The 23,797-nt window shown below is 40.0% G+C and overlaps 1 protein-coding gene across 3 annotated transcripts in view; it reads right to left on the bottom strand.

Moving 5' to 3' along the window:
• Positions 1–23,797, bottom strand: part of SH3GL2 (SH3 domain containing GRB2 like 2, endophilin A1) — a 243,657-nt gene that overhangs the window by 203,855 nt on the left and 16,005 nt on the right. Inside the window, exon 1 of one of the 3 annotated variants that reach the window (XM_033237420.1) lies at positions 5,797–5,924. The exons of the other annotated variants lie outside the window; for them this stretch is intronic. The gene's annotated coding sequence lies outside the window, so the exon portion shown is untranslated. Of the gene's footprint in view, positions 1–5,796; positions 5,925–23,797 lie in introns of those variants that run through there. 3 annotated transcript variants of the gene reach the window in all.

Raw genomic sequence — 23,797 nt, 5'->3', positions numbered from 1 at the left:
AGCCTTTAACATGCTAGTTATTTTAGGAAGCTCCAAGGAATAATCAAGGATACTGCATTTCCCAAATTTATTTGGCCATGAAATCCCATTTGTTTTCTGCTCCAATGATGCCTATTTCCTTGATGAGGGTTCCAAGGAGCACCAGCCTGGGAAACAATGACAGAGTCCTAACTCCCAGAGACAATCCTAAAACCAACTTTCAGCTATGGGCTTCCACTTATTTCTCAACAAACCTACGTATGTGCACAACTTTATATACTGCAGCATTGTTTCAAGGAGCAAACTGGAAACATTTTAAATGTCCACCAATAGCATATTCCTTAAATAAATCATGGCATAATAATACAACAGAATACTACCCAACTATGAAACAATGAGGAAGCTCTTGGTGTACTGAAATAATCTACAGAGTACATGAAGTAAAAACAACCAGACAGACCCAGAATATTATATTATGTATGCTAGCATTTGTGTAAGAAAGGAAGGGAGAGAGACAAGGAAAGAGAACACACACAAACTTGCCAACATTTGCAGGAACTATCTTTAGAAAAACCTGGAAACAGTAACAATGGTTGCCTCTGGGAAGGAAACTAGCTAGGGGAAGGAGTAGAATTCAGACATCACTGTCTAACCTTTTATACTATGCCAACTGTATTATATATTCAGAAATAAAAGTAAAAAGTGCATAAACTAAGGTTTATCAGTCTGTATGGCATAAAAATCAGACAATAAGATGGAAAAATCTACTAAAACAACAGGCTATATCAACAAAAGAAATAAGGAACTTACTATATTCAATGACATGATTTTTAAGGTTGATACCTTCTTGATTTTTTAATTATAAAGAAGAAAATACTTTTTGATAAGGCAGTAACAATATTTTGTTCCTCTGCTTGATTTCAAAAGATTCATAATCTAGTTACTTGCTTTCCTATATCATTTGTAGCCTCCTCTGACTCTCAGACCCCCAGGCCTCTCCCCCTCTTTCTCTACCACTTCAATATAATCAAAATAAAAATACCACCCCACAAAAAGTACATCTCCTTCTTTTATTAGTTCAGTGTATACTGGATCATTTGGGTAGATTTCTCCTTGTTGATTTTAATTTTTTTAAGTACCAATAGAAATACTTAGCTAGCACTAAAGTTATACCCATATATTATGTTTTACCCCCAGTGGAAAAAAATGCAGCTGCTAACTTCTGGAAAGCAGGTCGCTGACTCACTGTGTGTATCACATAAAGTCATCATGCTTCTTTCCTAGCCTTGTATTTCTTTTATAAACAAATCTGAAAACTTCCTAATTTATCTTTTTTTTTTTTTCCAGGAACTTAAGTGCTTCATCCACTGTGTGATACTGCTGTACACAAACAGCTTAGTAAATATATTTTCCTTAAAACATTAAGGCTGATGCAGAGTAAGTGTAATCGGTAACTAATCCACCTTACTGATCAAGGGCCTCATTAATAAAGGTGACCTGGAGAAAGCTGAATGCAGGCTGCCTCTGACTCTCAATTTCCAGAAACATCTCTCTGGCATCCTGCCATGGAGCACAAATTTTAACTTTCTCATTCACAGAACAACAATTTTTCTATCATGCAGTAGAAAAAGTAAAATGGGGCCGGGCGCGGTGGCTCAAGCCTGTAATCCCAGCACTTTGGGAGGCCGAGACGGGCGGATCACGAGGTCAGGAGATCGAGACCATCCTGGCTCACACGGTGAAACCCCGTCTCTACTAAAAAATATAAAAAATTAGCCGGGCGAGGTGGCGGGCGCCTGTAGTCCCAGCTACTCGGGAGGCTGAGGCAGGAGAATGGCGTGAACCCGGGAGGCGGAGCTTGCAGTGAGCTGAGATCCGGCCACAGCACTCTAGCCTGGGCGACAGAGCGAGACTTCGTCTCAAAAAAAAAAAAAAAAGAAAAAGTAAAATGGAGCAAAAATATGTTAAGCTGCTGGAGCAAATTAATCAGCTGATTAAAATGATTACAGTACTTTTTGACTGAGTTCCAGAAAGTTAGCATTAAAAATTTTCCCATAGAAAATAAATACAGGATTATGTTAATGAAGATATCTCTAATTAAGTAGTGTGGGTTTTCTTTAACTTTTGTCCTAAGTTTTTCACAATAAACATGTATTAATGAGGGGAATTTTTTTTCTTCAAATTTTTAATTTTTTTTTTAATTATTATACTTTAAGTTCTAGGGTACATGTGCATAACGTGCAGGTTTGTTACATATGTATACTTGTGCCATGTTGGTGTGCTGCACCCATCAACTCGTCAGCACCCATCAATTCATCATTTATATCAGGTATAACTCCCAATGCAATCCCTCCCCCCTCCCCCCTCCCCATGATAAGAGGGGAAATTTTTAAACCCAGGGAAAATGACAAATGAAAAGAATATATATCTTAAATACCCAATTTATTCATAGGAAATAAAGGTAGGCTATCATACGGATTCATCTGAGAATTGCTAAAATATCCCAGTAAACACTTCAGGCAAAATGGACTCCAAGAAAGGTCCATACCTCACCCTGCTAGGGGGTGCTCACCAGGAAATCAGCCTTCGATTCACCAAATTTTGCAATAAACACACAGCAGTGGGTCCTACCAGTAACTTAACACCTGGGAGCAGGCAGTACACAGCCCAAGTGTCCACAGCAGTTGGGAGAAGCCCAGTGTCGGAGGACTCTGAGAGTAGAGAGAACATGCTCACTCTAGTCACGGTGTCACCAGCATCTGGGCACCTCTGGGGTGGCTGGAGGCCACAGAAGCTTGCCCTTGTACCTGGAAATGCTGTCGTAGAGCCTTTTGGGTGTGGGGAAATTTGAGTCTGTGAAGGGGAGACTTTGTATTTCTGTCCTATGCTAGTGTTTCCATCGGCCACATTAACCTTGTAACATCTGCCCCTTTAAAGAATATGGCGGAGAAAGAGCAAAGACAGGCTTCACTTGATAGAAAAGGACAGCAGCCTCCGCAGCCCACTTCTTGGCTCTAGAACTTTAGGAAATATGACCTCCATTTCTCCATTTATGAAGCAGTGATGGTAATAACAATAATAGTAATATACAGTTCACAAGGTTGTCATACTACACAAGAATATACATAGAGGTTATATAACACTCTCTGACACACGGAAGTTCTCACGGAATGCTGGGTGCCTGCCCTTTTCCCCCAGAGTTTGCCCTATTACAGAAAATAGCTACGCTGTCCTAATTCCAGTGCCGCTAAAGATACTGACACAGATCTTTAGTGAGCCAGTCCACCCTGCTCCCTGAAATCCAGCCAAGTCAATTTCCTTGACATAAGGGCTCAATCCAATCTTTCCCATTTCCTCCAAAAGAGGGATCTGGCTAGCCTAGCCATGCTAATTTCCAAGTCTAAAAGGGGCAAGGATTTTTATTTATTTTCTTTTCAGAAACCATACATGTTCCCTGTCACACACACACAAATACACATATGCACAATGGCAACTTTTTCAGGACTGAGAAAGAACAGAATGCTTGTGATTTACTAACAATCATCAGCAATTTACAGCACCTAGAAATAGTAATCAGCTTAAAGAAAGAACTTTCCATCCCAAAGAAATCTGTGAAGAAAGCATGTCCCCTCAAGTTGAAAAGATAGATAAATGGCATTTTTCCCAGAGCCTTCTCAAACAGAGCCAAATAACTGAGTCAACCCGCCAAAGAGGGAGAAGGAGACAAGCGTATAAAGGAGGCACAAAACCCTTTAGAAAGTGACCACACAAGATCTCCAGTATTGTCGTCATTCGTTTGATTTACCAGGCAGCCTGCCAAATAAGGCACTGGTAATTTAGTGGCATTAAGATGAGTTTAGTCAGCAAGGAGGGAAGAGGAAAAAGGAAAGTTTTTTGTGTTGCTAAAACCAGAATAAGAATTTCCAAATGTCCGTGTGCCATAGCCAAAGCAGGGAAATGCTAAAGTGACTATTCTGCAGGCTGGAGCGTCTTGCTGGCCATTCTTCCCCTGTCACCTCTCATGATGAGCATAATAAAATGATCACCAGAGAGCCCAAGAACCAAACCAAGATTTTCTCCAAACAGTAAGGCATTCTACATGAAAAATTTCTTAAAAGGTCTTTACATATCTAGAGGAAAACACATTTGTGCTTTATTTGACAAATAACAATCTCAGAGCTTAGCACTGACACCAAGGGAAGAATGCTATCTTCCTCTGGGGTGCTTAAAATTACCAAACATTCAGAATTGCAGGGAACAGACTGCTTGGGGGAGGGATAATATGTGATTTCTTGCCAAAAATACTGCCATTGTTGTTATTTATCTAAACACAATATTTTGTCATTTTAATTTTCAGCAACATCAGCTGGATATTTTATAAAGGCATGCACAGCTTTCAGCAGAGCATGGATGGCATACCACTGCTTTTACAGAGAAAGTGGTTGAAAATTAACAAACCAAAACTTTACAAATGGAAAGTACTAATATTCTGCTTCTTCAATTGAATGCATTTAAGAATACTTCTACTACCTCACTGTCAATTTTCAGATTCTAGAGTAGGTGGTATCAGAAAAGAAATGGTCACACTAAGAAATTATGCTTGAATATTATTGTACAACAAAAGACTGTCTTTGGATAGCCTAAGGACATCAAAGTCTTAGCTTCATCAAAGCTAAGGATAAAGGTGAAATCTCTGTATTCTTGCTCAAAATAAACTTAAGACAACAAAATGACAGCAGTAAAAAAGGAATGAAGCACTAATACATGCTACAAGATGCATGAACTGTGAAAAAACTCAGACACAAAAGACCATATATTGTATGATTTCAGTCACACAAGAAATGACCAGAATAGACAAATCCAATAGACAGAGGCAGAAGTACATGAGTGATAATCAGGGGCTTCTCAGAAGCAAAGTAGGCATTGTGGAAAAATGGGGAGTGCTGCTTATAGGTATGGGGTTTCTTTCTAGGTGTAAAAATGTTCCAAAATTGATTGTGGTTATGGGTGCACAAGACCATGAACACACTTAAAACCAACAAGTGGTTTACTTTAAACAGTGCACTTTCAATAGGTGAACTGCATGGTATGTGAATTATATCTCAGTGAGCTGCTTTCTCAAGTGAAATGAGAACACACTCCCACAATTACATACACAAGTGAAATGCATCCTCCCAGTCTCTCGCACATACACACATGCACCCCTTCCTCTCCTCACCTTATTCTCAATTATACAATTTCTGGTACTCTGTATTTCAACAGAGCTGCATTTTGCAAAGTTAATGTACATAAGAATCACCTGACAACCTTGTTTAAGAGCAATTATGATTCCTTAGGTCTGAGATAGGGTCTAAGATTCAGCAGTTCAAGCAAGTACCCAGATGTGGTAAGGTTAAGAGGGCTGTGTCAGTCCCACACAAAAAGACTGTACTGCATATTTGGATTCAAAACATACTCTGAGTGCTAAAATCTGACCAGAGCTACTACCACAAATTCACCACAAGCCACACTCAGGAGCACTCCTGGGAGGAGCTCTTCCTCCCTGTTCCACCTGTGCACAGAACTAGAGAGAGAGGACAGGCAATGCCACCCTTGAAGAGCCGGACTGTGGCCCACACAGACAGGTCACAGGCTTGCCTTCTATGCCAGCTCTGCTGCTGGGCAACCTTGCCCCAGGCACCTCCTCTCTCTGAAAATTTCCCCGTATGTACAACTAGTCCCAATACTATTACCTACTGACTTCACAAAGTTGTTTTCAGGGTGAAAGAAGATGATGCACACAAAAAGAGCTTACAAAACCATAAAGCATTTTATTACCTTATGGTGGGAAAGTGTTAAGATAGGCAAGTCATCATCACGATTCCCATAATGGGCACCAAAGACAAGAGGAGTTGGGCAGACCTGGAGCCAGCAAGTCCTGACGTCTCCTTCTGTTGGCACTGAAGACAGAGCCCAAAGCAATGATCACCTCTAATCTCCTGACGGGGTGTAGCAAGCGCAAGGCCAGTTCCCAGAGAAGGAAGACTGCAGTGACCAAAGTTAACCAGACATGTTCTGAGAGGCATTAAAAGCTTTAGTCCCTGTCTCAGGGATCCACTGGCTTCTCGTGAAAACAGCAATGTGCCATCATGAACTTAATAATAGGGAGCCTCGGTCACCAGTCACAGAGTCTCAGACACGTCCCATATTCAAGTCACACACATCTCAAACACACCACTGAGATGACATGAAAAGTCAAGGTCTCTGATTATGCTGTAGCCAGAAGGAACTGAAGCCAATAAAGTTCTAAACGAGCTTCTCTTTCTATTAAATTGTACTGCCCCAAGGAAAAGTGAAAATTTATTTCACCGTAGAATGTATTTTAGCTTCCACGAACAATTTCAACCAAAAGCAAAAACGAAAAAAAAAAAAGAATACAAAATGTCCTATATGTCTATCACGTACCCACATTTACCCTATGAAATAACTTGGAAGTTACTTCATGACCATGAAAACTATAGAGTTACTCAACCTATATATTTCCCTATGGTAAAATAATTGTTAAGCTTTATGAAATAAAAAAGACCAATGAAGGATACTTCCAAGCAAGGTTATTATTGTATGATGACCACTCTATGAACATCAAAAATTAAAGAACTTCTTTACATCTTTCATGAAACAAAATCTGTCATAATGAATAACTCTTAGAGAAATATAGAAAAATCCAGTTAATTGTCAATTGAAAAAAAGAACCTTCACTAAGAAGAAATAAGGGTTTTATTTAACACTCTGGCACTCACATCTTCTCTTTATTCAGACTGTAATTTTTCACTGTATTAATTTTACCATAGGGAGCCTACAACCTTAAGAATGAGATTACTAAATATAATGTATTCACCAAAAAAAGTGCCCCATAACATAATAGAACTCTCATTTTGAGGGGGCACTGCCCTATTTTTTAATCACAATTCAATTTTTGGGTCAGCAAACTAGTTTATAGGAGAAGATAAGGTTAGCTTTTATTTTTAAAAAATTTAGAAAACTTGCTGTACTTCTTAAACAGCTTTGCTTAATAACTTTGTGTTAAACTTCTTTGTCAAAAAAAGGAAAATGAAAAAAACTCAACATTATTCAGCCAGGGATCCTTACACCCTGATTTTTTAAGTATATGTTTAACAGTTGAGGGTTTCTCAAACATCATAAAGTTCCCATTTCAGTGTGCACTCACCGATGTTAAACAATGATCTTAGTCATTCCAAGTATATATCGAGCACTTAAACTAATCTAACAATCGAACATCAGCTTTTTCTGTGTCTCTCACTAAATTGTAAACTCTTTGAGAATATAAACACGCCTTTAATGCCCCTAATGCTCTAGAGCCTGCCTATTAGACAGAACATAGTGTTCACTGAATACATAAAGAGGATCTGAGCCCTACCCTCACACACAGCTCTGATCTTCAGGAAGCTCATTTGTTATCACATCCACAAACTGGGTAATTGATTAAAATGAGGAAAAGAAAGGAAGCTATCATTTACTATATGCCAGACCCTTATGTGCATTTTGGTATTTAATTCTTGCAATACCCTGAGGAAGATAACTTTGGAGAAGATGGAACTTGCCCACAGTTGCACAGCTAGAATAAAGCTGGGCCTCCATTCGAACCCAGACCCACAGAGTTAAAGCTGCACCCAGGGGATATGACAATACACTGACCAATTTAGGAAAAACAAGATTTGATGGTATGAAAGAGTCTGCCCCTAACAGCAAATGAGTCCTTGAGCAGTACACACTTGTATTAGAATGTTCTCCTATTAGAGGGCCAATCGTGTGTCTGGAGCTCTCAAGGGTGGCAAGATGATGATGAGAGCCCAGGTGTGATGTGTCTTGCTGTGGCTTCCAAGAATCTTCCTACCTACCCCCCATTATCAATGAGAGCCCAGATGCCATGAGCTGAGGAGCACATGCCCCTCTCAAGGGGAGGCCTTTGCTCAGCTGTCACTTTGCAGTATGATCTGCAACTTTCTTTTCGAGAACAAATGTTTTCCCTGATTCTCAATAAATTCCCCAAAGCCATATCAAGTACATATCTAAAGGTTTCAAAATGCATACTCACAAACTTGGTGTGACCTAAAGATCAGTTTTTATGACCCAGAGATGTTTTGTTAAACCTTTAATTAGCTTCCCTTCTAGAGATCAGCCATACTGGGCTCATCTTCTCACTGGCTACCGCTGCAGGGAGGCGGCCCCACGGAGAGCTCCCCTGCTCACCACAGACCACCTGGCCAACTTCACGCCTCTATTCCACCTGCTTGGCTTCTGCAGGCATATGATTTGCAACCCCTGTACTTTTCAGAGTTTTATGGGTACAGAGACCACGACCCAAAAAGTGCTCAATGGATCTGCTTCAACACAAGAGCATCTTTGCTCTTTCCTTAAGTCTCAAACTTTCTCTGCAAAATATCCAGAAAAAAAAAAATTCTATCTTATTTATTTGATGCCTGGGCTGTAAAACTCTGGTTACCTGGCTTCAAACTCTAATTATACCTCTTACAGACAGATCTTGGGCAAGCTATCACATCTCTGCATTTCTATTTCCTCATCTAGAAATGAGGATGCCATAAAACTACCTCATTGGGCTGTGAGAATTACTGTTTATTAAGTGCTCAATGATACGGGTTGCTAACATTGTCACTTGCTGGACAAAGCAGAGCCAGGACCACGCCTTCATTAGCTCTGGATCTCCACCCCCCTCCCAGTGGTGTGACACGGAAGCAGCAGATACTGGGATCAGGGAAAGCGCGGATCACCTGTAAGCGAAAGTGGGTCTCCTAGATCTCTGTCCACCAAAACAGAGCTGCTTTACTCAAACATGTTTTAATTATTGTAAATGAAAAGCAATGCAGCCACCCTCATGAAAGTGTGTGTCTACATTCAATAAAACTAAAAAGGATTGATTAAATTGTTTCCACTTCTATGTGATAGAAAATAATTCATGTTTTCCCCCACCTAATTTCAACCCCAAATCCAGTTCATAACTCCCTTGTTTTCAACCTTGAGGAATAATTTCATTAGCTTTCTTGAAACATTTATGTAAGGAGAGACAGTGAAGAACCATGAAAGCATCTGCAACTCTCAAATCTCAGGGCTCTGTTCCTGATAATACTTTGCCTAGAGCATGTCAAAACAGCTTAAAAATAACTGTGTTTAATCCATCAACACATTGTCACTTCAGTTGAGAAAGTATGAGTCAAAAATCAAAATACTTGTTGCTCCCAACCTATGTGGATGAGGAAGAACCAAATCTGTTCATGGTGTTTATCAAAGTTTCCATTAACGGATTTGTTTAGTAAGATTTGACTTACTTACTAAAAGTAAGATTGACTTAAGAGGAAAGCTTACAAATTCTAAATTCAAAAAGAGATTTTATTCCTAAATATCCAGCTTCCTCAGTTGTTCATACACAAGTGCAAATCAGCCCCCCCAAACACAAGGATCTCGTTTTCATTTGAACAGATGAAGGTGAAGGAAAATCTTGAATTTCTTCACTATAATAAACATTTCATATAACTGTATATCTAGAACCAAGCACAAGTATTTGGGACAGGAAAACATTCCATAAATCATGACATGAACAGTATTCGTTTGAATGATCAGTTTGTGATGGTACCAAGTGTCATACCATTACTTTCATTTCATTTCAATCTAGGCAATTCTGCTATGGATGAAACAACCACAATCAAAAAGGACAAGCCCTTGAAGCCTGCTGGAATTTTTAGCCATTCAAAATTTGAAGAAAAAGTCAAAAATACAATTGCAGACCATATAGTATGATGTAAATACATACAGAATGTGAACAGTGAAACCTGCAAAAAATGCTTTGGAAAAAGGTTTTAATATTGTTATTTCTACTTAATTGTTCAGCTAAATACAGCCACGTGCCACATAGCCATTTTGGTCAACAATGGCCCAAATACATGATGGTAGTCCCATAAGATTATAAGACTTGAAAAACTCAGTTATGTCATAATTGATTAGATGATTTCATCACCACTCACCGACTCACCCAGAAGCAACTTCCGGTCCTACAAGCTGCATTCATGGAAAGTGTCCTGTACAGGTATACTATTATTAATTGTTTACACCATATTTTTACTGTATCTTTTCTACATTTAAGTATGTTTAGATACATAAATGCTTATGATGGTGTTATAAGTGCCTACAACATTCAGTACGGTAACATGTTGTACAGATTCATTACCTTGGAGCAACAGACTACATCATATAGCCCAGGTTTGCAGCAGACTACACCATCTAGGTCTGTGTGATTACACACTAGGATGTTCACACAATGATGAAATCACCTAATGATGCATTTCTCAGAACATATTCCATTGTTACATGATGCATAATGGTATATCATAATTTTAAGGAACTATCACAAAGCAGTCCTTTCTCCAGACACACAAACTCCCTTGATAACCGGCCTTATGAGAAGAGGAGAAAAAAAGGCTTCAGCTGGTAAACATGCTCCTCTGAATTACTGTGTGTTTGTAGGAGGGCTTGCATCTTTCAGAAGAATTCAGGGTAAATCACAAGTGGGGTCTTACTTTCTACTGCTGACTCTCTACTTCTAAATTGCCACTTCACTGAAGCTGCCTGGACACAAGGTGAAGCTAGTCAAAATACATCTTGAATTTCATAATTTTATTTCTTGGTTGTGGTAGTTTTCAGCATTGCAGGATATGGAACAACTAACATTAAGTTTCACCTTTACTCTCCTAATGAAGAAAAGAGAAACAGAAAACAGAAAGTGGCAGGCAGCTCAGATAGTGGGAGGATATCAAGCTTTCACTTCATCAGAGAACATCAAGCAAATCTGGAAAACCTTTTAAAATTGATTTTAGCTTTGCTTCCTAGATCAGATCTCTCATGATGGCTACAAAGCAGCAGCTGAACTGGTACAGCTGTGGACCATCAAAACAAGATTAGCATCGTTCACATCAATCAAAAGGGAAGGGAGATGCTAGTCAAGCTTTTGGATAGGCCAATGATTCCTATCATTGATATGCAGCCAGGCTGCATCTTGGTAACACTTGGGAAGCTTCTGGTTTAGTTGGCCTTGGGAGTTATGGGGTCTGAGCGGGCGTGGCGGCTCACATCTGTAATCCCAGCACTTTAGGAGGCCGAGGTGGGTGGATCACGAGGTCAGGAGTTCAAGACCAGCCTGGCCGAGATGGTAAAACCCCGTCTCTACCAAAACTACAAAAATTAGCCAGGCATGGTGGTGGGCGCCTGTAATCCCAGCTACCCGGGAGGCTAAGGCAGGAGAATCGCTTGAAACTGGGAGGCAGAGGTTGCAGTGAGCCTAGATCGTGCCATTGCACTTCAGCCTGGGCAACAAGAGTAAGACTCCATCTCAAAAAAAAAAAAGAAAGAAAAGAAAACCTCACTCAAGTGAAACTAACCCTGTTGTCAGGGTTGAGAAGGGTAGAATGAGACTACTTGAAAAAAATAAGCCATTAATGAAAGGGATCATGTGCTCAAGCATATCAAGCACAGAAGTGCTAGAGTTCATAAAATAATGTGTTGACTTTGATGAAACTATCAGTTCAGTCACTGCCTGGGCCCCATACAGATGAATATGCCCACACCCATACAGGAAGACATGTCTACTGCCTGCTCTGACACCAGCATTTTAAAGTCCTTCTGGAATCACTTGGTTTGAATGCCCACAATATTGAGAGAGTCTTTAGGAATGTAATAGACTATGACACATCTCACACCATAAATTTTATGACATGCAGTTTACTATATATTTTTCACAAGTCTGAAAACATCATATGTACACTGAACATAAACATACAAACACATTTAAATAATACACAATACAGTTGCAATGTTGGCACCAGGCCCCCACACTGAGGAGCTGCCTGGGCTAAGAGAGAAACATTTCTGCTTGTTTTTTTGTAACTCTCAGGTACTAGGACCGTATACTGAAAGTGCTGAGCCCCAGCACGCCAGGAGCATTTCATTTCCTTTTATATTTCTAGCCTCTTACCCTATCATATATTGGTTCTAGATGAATTTTTCTTGAGCACAAATGATCTCCCTGGTCATATCAATTTCAGATGAAGCCTTCCTCCAGAAGTGGGTAAGGCTAAGCTAGTAAAAAACAGCCAGCAAGGCGATGAGTCAGTAGTGAGGGGATGTTTATTACCTAGGGTCAGAAACAAAAGTAACCGTAGCCTACTGCAGTAGATCGTGTCTGTAATCCCAGTAGTTTGGGAGGCCAAGGCGATAGGATCATTTGAGGCCAGGTGTTCAAGACAAGCCTGGGCAACACAGAAAGATCCTATCTCTACAAAAAAATTTTCTAAAAAAATTAGCTGGGCATGGTGGTGAATGCCTGTATTCCTAGCTACTTGGGAGGCTAAGGTGAGAGGATCACTTGAGCCCAGGAGGTTGAGGTTGCAGTGAGCCATGATTGTGCCCCTGCACTCCAGTCTCTGGGACACAAAGACCCCATCTCAAAAAAAAAAAAAAAAAAAAGGGGACTTGCGAAAGAACACTAATACCTCTGTCCCTGACTCAAACTATACCAGGCTCTACCTGCAGGCCCCCGACCTGCTTTTAGGGAAACTGACCTAGAGAAGTCCAGGTCCAGTGACCCCTTTCTCAGGATGCCCTAGAAAGCAGGCCTAGAAGAACACACCTCCACCGTAGCCGAAGGTCAGAGCTGGGCATGCCTGTTCTCAGCACCGCTCTTGAAGACCACGCCTTGGCAGACACCAGTCCTCCAGGCTGCAGTGACCTCCTCTCACACACTAAAACTGACCTGGATCATTACCACTCACCAAGTGCTCTGTCAGGTACTCCACTCTCTCCCTTCACAAGCACTACACCAAGACAAGTACGTCATCCATTCTTACTTCAGGCACTGGGAAACAAGGGGAAATTAAGCAGCATGGCTAAGGACAGAGAACTAACAAGTAATTGCCACTGAGCCTCAGTCCCAAACCTCTGTCCCTAAAGGCTCTTTGCAGCACATGACAGTAACAACAGCAGTAACAAAGCAACAGCAAACAGCTAAGATTCATGTGTTACTTATTGTGTGAAAACACTATGCTAAGCACCCAAAGGGCATTCACTCAGTTAATCCCCATAACAATCTCATAGGATACTGACATTATTCTCACTTTATACAATCAGAAAAGGGTGTAGAAAAGTTAACCATCTGTATGAACTCAGCGAGTAAGCAGCAGAGCAGAGTGGAGCCCAGGCAGTAGAGTCCAGTGTCCAGCTCTTGCTGCACTTTGCACAGCCTCTCCAGGAAACTGAAGGATGAAACCCACGTAAGAGGGGGTAAATACCTCACTTCTGAGACCCAGTTTTCTCACGTATGACATGAAAGTGTTGGAGCAGATGACAGGTCTAAGGACCCTTCCTACCAGTAGTTTTGCAACATGCATAGGACCAGGGCAGCCACACCCCACCATGACCAGAAACTAAAAACAAAACATCGGAGACTGACTCATCCTTTTTTTCTATTTTTTAACTTTTATTTGTAGTAAAATATATGTAACATAAAATTTACTGTCTTAACTTGTAAGTGTACAATTCAGTGGCACAAGTTTATTCATGGTTGTTTTTTGTCTTCTGGCACGGAGTTTCGCTCTTGTTGCCCAGGCTGGAGTGCAATGGCACGATCTCAGCTCACCGCAACCTCCACCTCCCAGGTTCAAGCGATTCTCCTGCCTCAGCCTCCCGAGTAGCTGCGATTACAGGCATGCGCCACCATGCTCAGCTAATTTTGTATTTCTAGTAGAGACAGAGTTTCTCCATGTTGGCCAGACTGGTCTCAAACCCCTGACCTCAGGTGACCCACTGGCCTTGACCTCCCAAAGTGCTGGGATTACAGGCGTGAGTCACCATGCCCAGCCATGTATTCATGTTTTATGCAGTCATCACCACCATCCATCTCTAGAACTCTTTTCATCTCTCCCATCTGAAACTCTGTACCTGTTACAACTCCCCAGTTGCCCTCCCCTCTCAACCACCGTTCCACTTTCTGTCTATGAATTTGACTACTCTAGGTACTTTATAAGTGGGATCACAGAGTATTTGTCTTTTATTTCTGCGTTATTTAACTTAGGTGAATGTCCTTACAGCTCATCCGTGGTGTACCATGTGACAGGATCTACCACATTTTGTTTATCTATTCATCTCTCCACAGACACTTGGGTTGCTCCCACCTCTTGACTATGGGCAATAATGCTGCAATGAACATTGGCATACAAATAATGCTGGGTTTTTAACAAGGCAAATTGATCCAATATATTTTCAAAAACATATTTTAATATATTAGGACATTTCTCATAAACAAAATTCTTTGCTGCTCTGGAATTAAGGTGACCTCTCCAAGCACAGGACCAAAGACTCAGTGGCACGTCCTCAGAATCAGTCTCACAGGATGCACACACACAGCACTGTTTCATTACTGGGCCCAAGCTCCTGGTGTAAATGTGGCCCTTTGCCTATGACTAAAGAATAAAGTAAAAATATGATACCTAAAGAAATTAATCTCAAGTAGAGTAACACAATGAAGAAGATCTGAATGAACTTTGCAGGGGATTTAAGATGGATTTTTCTTGATAGCACATCAATGTGTAGAATAATTGTAGGATTTCTTTAACCATCCTGCAGTTAGTCAACATTAAAAAAGGAATGCTTCAGTAATAGAAGTCCTTGTTATTCTAACCTACACGAAATGTTTTCATTTTGGTGCATGTGTTTCCTACCTTATTCCCACTCCATCTTCCCCAAAAATGGAGAAATAAAGAGGAAAATTTGACAATCAACTGTCTTGTTAGCGTTTTGTTTATAATCCTTCTTTTGCAAATCAATAATATTAAAGTTTTGTATACTGCCAGGTCTACACGGGATCAGGCTACTCCTCATTCGAGGAGTCAAGAGTCACCTGTAAGGTTTGCTCTACCGTGACAGCCATTAGACCTGCCAATCTCCTGGAGACAGAGGTGAAAGAGGCAAGGTGGCTGGTGGCCTCTGCACTGGGGTATGATACAAAACACTTAGAAGAAAGCAAAAGTCTTTTTTAAAAATGTTCAAAACAGAAGAGCTCAGAAAACAACAATTAAACTGACAGGGAACTGATTGGGTTTTCATGGGAGATGGGAGCCCAGCAGCTATCATTACTTTCACCTTTTGGACAGAATCAAATCCAATACAGTCCAGCGGCCCCATTTCCAGATGTGGTCCCAAAAATAAAGATCACTTCTATCTCTCCCCACTCTGATCCTGAGGAAGCTGTTGAAATGCCACAAGCACCCTGCCTTAGGTCCAGAGAAGAACTTTAAAGATGTCTGATTGTCACTCATTAGTCTTTTCTTCTTTTAAGTCATAGAACCCAATAAATAGAGCTGTTTCTGTGGTTTTCTGAAGGTGGGAGAGTCTGGAAGGAAGAGTTAAGTTTCATGAAGTTAAACCAGAAGGCTCTCTACAATACCCTTAAAATGCTTTCCATATATGAACAATCTATAAGATTCCCAGCCCAAAAGTACAATTCATGACTCCCAAGATTGACCATTTCTCTTTCATAACTACCAGAATTGTAATTACTTTTAACTATTTGGCAGCATCAAACCCATGACGGACAGATGAAGTCTTCCCACCAACAGGATTCTCTTCCCCAGTGACCATACCCCAAGTTTTTGGGGTTAGGATTCAGCAAGTCAGAAAATAAAGTGTACCACGCAAAATGACCTAAAAATTACTTCAGCTCTATTTAAGCATTCCAGAGAACTTGAAAATTAACAATGTTATTGAACCACTCACTCGCTTCCTCTGCTATCCCTAAAAAATAAAAAAATTTAACTACAGTCATAGTTTGTTTCAATATATAACCTCACCTTTTCTGAAGCTTACAAGGGGAGATAATTTGATTTTTATGACTAAAAAGATATTTTACAAAGGATGAAAGGAAATTATGGACATAGTTAATAAATAAACACACTCCTATGAATCTAGAGAACCAAACTGCAGGGGCATGCACAAACACACAATTAAATCCAGCCTTCATCCTTTAAAGAAAAACCACCAAAAAGGAAACATGAGTCATGAATTATACTCAACTATTTCATGGAAAGCAGCAAGCTGCTTCTAAGTCTAAAAATATCCTCTGAACATTAAGCCCTGTGTTTATTTTTTCCACCTTTCACCCATCTCGCTGTATGCCCTTTTGTAAAAAAAAAAAAAAAAAAAAAAAAAAAACTGGTTCGAACAACAACAACAAAAAATGTGTGTCTTAAGACAACCTGGGCTTCAGCAACCAAAAAGAAATGACCATGTGCAGGTCAGGCACAGCTACCACATGCCCTATTAGGTGAAGACGTCGAGCACTGCAATAGAGCTGTAGAAACACCACCACGCATGAGGCACCCAGGGAAAAGCTTAGTAATACACATACACAATGGTTAAGAATGCTGAGGGACACGCTGACTAAGGGAGGTGATCACAGTGATTGTCACTGAGCTAATGGAAAACAACAAAAATTGCAGAAAAAAATTTTAAGAGATCCATTATCTACTGCAGCTCCAACATTCATTAAGGTCGCCATATCCTACCCTCTAAACTCTAAATTCACATGGTATTTTTAACCTGCATAAATATCGTAATCTCTTTCTCTCCTCTGCTCTGCCTTCCAACAATTTCTCACCTCAGACAACAAGTAAAGAGTTTTTAAAAATACCAAACATGTCCCCACACTGTGGATAAGCATGAAACTAATCTTTAAAGTCCATTCCCCACAAAAACCAAAGTAGTACAACATATACATTGAACCAGTTAGCGTGTTGAATGTTAAAAGCTGTTTGTAGTTCTGAAATCAGCATAGTCCCAGTAACTAAGAGCAACAGATACCTTAAACTAGGATGGAAATACCATTCCATAAATACATCATTAGCAACATTATGCAGCTGAATGATCCCTGTCTACAGTTTGTGTAGGGATGCTCCATAATTAATGCTTTATTAAAACTGTTCTCTGAAGACCTGACTGAGAAAAGATCAGAATCGGAGCCAGCTGTGCTGTTTAATAGTCACTCTGAGAAGGGCATGTTGGAGGTGGGTTATCTGAAATTCTCCCTTCAACATTACATTCCTATCTTTGACATCTTGATTTTTTTTTTCTCCTTTGTCTTAGTTTCTCCTACTTTTTAAGGCTAAAGAACATAGGACATTTAATTAATAACCAAAGAGTTTAAAAACATTGATGCTTAAGACGCTGTGTTTCTATCAAACATTGATCCAGTTCATCCAGGAAGGCTTTGTGCTGTAGAATAAACTCCAGCGTTCATACAATTGTAATGAAAATGCTTCTGCACACATGTACATTTTTGTGCCTAAACTGCTGTTCAGTACGCTGAATATTTCAAACATCCCAACTACAGTGGCTACGAAAGCCAAACGCAGGAAGAGCATGTATAGGAGCCCAAAATAAGTATTATAAGAATTTAAACACAAAATGACAAAGTGTACTAATTTTGTATTTCATAAGCAAAATAACTGTTCAGATTAGAAAAAAAAAGATAGCTAGTCTTAGATATTTATTCCTGTTTCTGGATAGGTTTATTATCAATAGGCATATGTTTGCCATTTATATTTTTTTAAAGGAAACATAAAAAAAATTGTAAGAAAAAGAAGACGTTTGAAAGCCCACATCTAGAGATAATTAACATTGTGACCCTAGTTCCAAATCACCACCCATCCAAAAGTACATACACAGGCCACACCCGCAATTTTACATATGGGTTCATGCTACAAATGCCTGGCTAGAATCTGTCCCCCAACCGTACGTATGGCAAAGAAAGGTTTCCATGTGAATATCGATCACACCATTTGCCTCACAAAACTGCATCATATGACTGGACCAATATTTCACTACCATTAACACAGCAATAAATTTTGAACATACATCTTTGCACATCCCCAATTATCCTACTTGTGATAAATCCCAAGAAGTACCTTTATCAAAGGGAATCTGCATATTGCCACATATTGCCTAACTGGATCCCAGAAAGAAGAACCTGCAGGAAATAGTGCCATTTGGCTCCGTACCCTTGCCAAGGCTGGGTTTTGTAAATTTTATTTTTTACTAGTATGCTGCAAATCTTAATCCCATTAGTCACTTCAACCATCTTTAGGATCCTTTGCTACTCAGCAGTTCTTCATTTTTACAAGTAGCAAAAATTCACCAGCCTTCATCCACAGTGCATAGTCTCTGCACAATATGTTATGTTTAGAAAGTATTCCCCAGTTCAAAAGAAATCATATTTTCTTTTTACACTCTTTTACCTTCGTATTTTCCAACTACTTAAAATTTATTCTAAGACGTGACAAAAAGGATTAAATTTTATTTCTCAAATGGAAAGCTAACTGTCCAAATGCCATTTGCTAAATAATCTATTCTTTTTTGATGATTTTAAATACTGCCTTTATTGTATACCAAATCACCACAATGTACTACTTATTGCTGGACTATCTATTTTGTTCCATTGACCGATTAAATAATTAAATGATTCATTTAAAATCTATTCCAACTTCGAAAGGATGGGCTGTCAGTGTCAAACTCTGCCTCCACCATTAATACTATGTATTATTTTGGATGAGGCACTACACTTCTCTGTGCCTGAGTTTCCTCATCAGTAAAATGGGCATAATGGTAACTACCCCAAGAGATCAGCAGAGACTTGATCCCTCCCTTCAGGAATTTAGAGACCAAATGACGGAGACAGGCATTTAATCGAATGGCCATATAATTAATGCACAATCACAAACCATGGTGAATGTAATAAAAGGAACCTGATCCAACCTACTAGGTCAGAGAAAGGGATTCCAATAAGTATCATCTGGATTAAAGTCTAAAGGATGAGTGGGAGTGAACTAGCTCCAAGATGACATGAAGTGGGCAGGTGTGGGGTGGGCTCAAACCCGTTGGCCAGCAACTCTGCAAAGGCCTGGTTTCTTCTCAGCCTCAGTTTTTCAGTTTAAAGACACAACCTCAGGGAAACGCTGCATGACCACACATTTCTGTGAGACAGAGTTATGGTCTTTGGTAAGAAAGATAATGATGTAAAATCATATCATACAATCTTATTTAACAGAAACTATTCCAGCTGGAGATGTTCCATGACCCTATTTTCAGTAAGACATGAGAAGTAGTTCCTTATCCTCAAAGCTATCCTCTCTGAATAAGAATCTAAAGTGTCTATGAAACCATAACCTGCTCTTTTTTATGTACAAATAGTAGTACCCTGTTCACTTTTTCAATGATGCCAGCTGATGAGAGCTTCCCCAGCCGTCCCTCACAGACAACCTTAACCTTTCTACTTACTGAAAAGAACATGGTCTGTCTCCACAACAGAATGTCAGGTATGACCTCCACGTGAGAGTGCCCTAGCATTTCTCTTTGTTGCATCTGTGACAAATTCTAATTATATATTTGAATAATCATTGGCCTGTCTCCCACACTATACTGTCAGTTCCATGGTGGCAGGGAATGAGTATTTTATGCATCTCTCTATACCTAAAACTCTGCACAGAGCCTGGCAGTTAATGGATGAATGCCTACTATTTGTAACAAAGATGGATGACCAGAGAATAGAGAGGGGGAAAACTGGCCCTCAATCAGGGTGGAGAGGCCAGGGTCAGATCAGGCAGGCCCTTGCAACTCTCCAAGGAGAGTTTTTTTGTTTTTTTTTTGAGGCGGAGTCTCGCTCTGTCGCCCGGACTGGAGTGCAGTGGCCAGATCTCAGCTCACTGCAAGCTCCGCCTCCCGGGTTTACGCCATTCTCCTGCCTCAGCCTCCCGAGTAGCTGGGACTACAGGCACCCGCCACCTCGCCCGGCTAGTTTTTATATTTTTAGTAGAGACGGGGTTTCACCGTGTTAGCCAGGATGGTCTCGATCTCCTGACCTCGTGATCCGCCCGTCTCGGCATCCCAAAGTGTTTAATCCAAATAATTTATAGAGTAGCTCATTAATGGATAGTGCCATAATCTGATAAGAAAAACACACAAATCAAACAAACTCCCACCTCACTTTCTACAAGTAGTGTCCAATTATGAAAGAAGCATCTTACAAAACCCTCACTCTTAAGAGAACCACCTAAGAAGCACATAATACCGAATATATAAGTAACAAAGTTCCATTATGCTACATCTACCTTCATTCAAAAATCATTGTTACATAGTAATTTTTTTTTTTTTTTGAGACTGAGTATCACTCTGTCTGCCCAGGCTGGAGTGCAGTGGCATGATCTTGGTTCACTGCAACCTCCACCGCCCAGGTTTAAGCGATTCTCCTGCCTCTGCCTCCCGAGTAGCTGGGATTACAGGTGTGTGCCACCATGCCCGGCTAATTTTTTTGTATTTTAGTAGAGACGGGGTTTCACCGTGTTGGTCAGGCTGGCTTTGAACTCCTGAACTCAAGTGATCTGCCCGCCTCAGCCTCCCAAAGTGCTGGGATTACAGGCGTGAGCCACCGTGCCTGGCCAATTATTTTTAAATGTTGAAATCTGAAACTACTTTAAAAGGACCAAAACCTGAAGTTTTGCAGCAAATAAAAACATCAATTTGGTATATGCTTCAGCAGATTACTGCACAAGAAAACAAATCTCTTGAAGCAGTCTCAACTGTTTCTCAACTTACAAGTTAATATTGTCCCCAGAAACATGACAAGATGCTGCAGAGGCTGGAAAAGTAAGCTTTACTCTAGAAATGATTTCACAGAAATTATTTATCTCAGGGGTCAAAGCACTTGCCATTGAAGCCATCAAAGAGTGGCAGTTCCTAAAGAAAGCCAGGCCTTCCATAAAGGCATGTTTGTACCCAGCAATCTGCCACCATCAGCAGTCTGGTGGATCTTGCTAGACGTGTCCTCTCTGGGAGAAAGGCAAAAGTGGCCTGCCCATCTCATTACTGAGGCTGTGTTTCATGGTAGTGTTTTCTCCATTTTGATCTATTTTGTTTGGGTTGGTGAGAAGAATGTATTATCATTTATGGCTTCCTAAACTTTGTATTTTCGTCTTCAAAATAGAAGCCTGCCAAAGACTGTTAACAATGTTCTGCATTCAAGTTCAACAGGGATCACTAGGAATGTCTCCTATCTTCTCAGGTATCTCTCCCTCACTTCATTTTTTCTTTTTTTGTTTTTTGTTTTGTTTTTGTTTTTGTTTTTGCTAGAATGGCACTGCTTACAGGCTTTTTGCTGAGAAGCTAAGAAGTGACAGATGCCCTGGAGACTCCTGCCCTAAGGGCTGGAGAATGAGGCTGAACAGCCCACACCAAATTACCAAGAACATCTTACAGGTGCACTCCGATACACTATACACGTCTTAGCTGCCCTCTTTTCCTTTACGAAAAAACAGTGTCAATGCTATGACACTACTTTTCCTAGGGATAAGACTAGGGAACTGAAAAAAAATCTTCATTTAAAAGAAATGCCAGCAAAAGTCATTAGCAGCTGCTTATTTATAATGTTTGTACACTTCTCCTTGGTGAAACCAGAAAAGTAGCCATGCACTCAAAAGAAATCCCAGCAGCACAATTTAATTCAGGGCTCTATGGAGGGCAGGGCAGGTGTTCCAATAGTTTTAAGCTAAATGCCTAATGAAACAAACTGACATCTATTTACAGTTCTAGAACTTGGCTAGAAACTAGGTTTGCTCCTAGTCCCCATGATGGTTCCTAAAATTATTTCACTCCCTGTTTTCAACTTATCCTGAGAAAGTGGGGCTACAAGTAAAGATGATGAAGTGGAAAAAAAATTTTTTAATAGATCAAATTACCAAAGATAAGAAAAAAAATGTAGAAACACTAACTGCTCACCCATAAACCCACTGACCAGGAATAATCACTGTTCAAATGTTCATTTAAAAAATAATCTTACTGTAACAATATAGCATAGTGCCTGGTCTATAAATTCTCAGTGCATTTTGGCTACTATCATGGCTATATATTTTTTTTTTATTATTATTATACTTTAAGTTCTAGGGTACATGTGCATGACGTTTATATCATGTATAACTCCCCAATGCAATCCCTCCCTCCTCCCCCCTCCCCATGATAGGCCCCAGTGTGTGATGTTCCCCTTCCCGAGTCCAAGTGATCTCATTGTTCAGTTCCCACCTATGAGTGAGAACATGCGGTGTTTGGTTTTCTCTTCTTGTGATAGTTTGCTAAGAATGATGGTTTCCAGCATCCCTACAAAGGACGCAAACTCATCCTTTTTTATGGCTGCATAGTATTCCATGGTGTATATGTGCCACATTTTCTTAATCCAGTCTGTCAGGCTTACTATATATTACATATCTGCTTTATGGCCAGCTTTTTTCATTTTGGCAATAATCATGAATGTTTCCCTACTGCAATAAATATTGCCCTATAGATAAAACAACTGTAGAGATTTCACAATATTGACATACAGATTTACTTCCTTATCCCTTATTTATTTAGGTTGTTTACAATTTTTCACCACAATAACTACTACAGTGAACAATCTTGTACATACTTATAAGTTGTACATACTTATACATTTATTTTCTGTGAATAGTTTCCTAAAAATAGAATTACAGGGAAAAGAACTACTGATCTCCAGAAGTGTTTTAACAATTTACACTCCCGCCATAAACGGGGACTCATGTTCTCACACTCTTGCTAACCCAGAATGTTATTATCCTTTTCATCTCTGCCAATCTAAACAATGAAAAATGTCAGATACTGCTGTTTGATTTCCTTGATTTTTGCATTCGTATCTTGGCCACTTGTTCTTTCAAATACTGCCTTTCCATATTTTTGTCTAATTTTTCTACTAAAGTGTTCATATCTTCTTCTTGGTGATTGCTAAGATCTTTTAGATATGTCCTGGTTTGATGTTTAAGGTGACAACAGGACTCATGGTTAAAAACTACGGGCAGTTACTGGCTCTGAAACCAGGTGGTGTGGTTTCAATCCTGACTCTGCCACTGAAGCTGTATAACCACCTCTGTGCTTCAGCCTCCTCATCTGTAAAATGGGGATAATAGTGTCCACAGGGTTGCTGTAATAAATGAGTTAAAATAGTACCTAGGCTAGCCATCTGTACAATGAAGGAAGTTTATTTTAAACTTACAGACTTACAATTTTATGAGGGTGTGCTTTAAATTCTACATTCACTTTTAGAAATCTGTGATGTATTTTAAGCAGAAACGAATACATCAAAAAAATATGCATAGGACCCCCTTTTAAATATACATAAGGATCAACAGAAAGAAACAGGAACTACATATTCATTCAACAACTATCAATTAAATGCCCACTACAGGCTAGGAACTGGCAACAGAAGGAAGTATAGAAAGGCAGGGTCCCTCCCTTTATACCCACCCTAGAGGACACCATCAAGGAGACTGGTGCTTGTACAGCAGTGGGCCAAGCACTACACTTCACAGAGGTACAACAGGCAATTTTTTTTTCATTTTTGTTTGAAGTTCCAGGATACATATGCAGAACGTGCAGGTTTGTTACATAGGTATACATATGCCATGGTGGTTTGGTGCACTTATCAGCCTGTCACCTAGATTTTAAGCCCCACATGCATTAGCTATTTGTCCTGACGCTTTCCTACCCCTGCCCCACAGACCCTGGTGTGTGCTGTTCCTCTCCCACAACATGCAATTCTCATTGCACATAGAAGGACATTTAACCCACACTAAATGAGGGAAGGGTAACCTCTCTGAGAAAATATCAAGCTGATAAAGTAGTGATTAATCAAATACAAAGTGGAAGG

Source organism: Trachypithecus francoisi, unplaced genomic scaffold (assembly GCF_009764315.1).
Source record: "Trachypithecus francoisi isolate TF-2019V2 unplaced genomic scaffold, Tfra_2.0 Lachesis_group16, whole genome shotgun sequence".
NCBI lineage: Eukaryota > Metazoa > Chordata > Mammalia > Primates > Cercopithecidae > Trachypithecus > Trachypithecus francoisi.
Note: the sequence above shows the minus strand (reverse complement) of the source record. Positions and strands in the feature narration are given on the sequence as shown.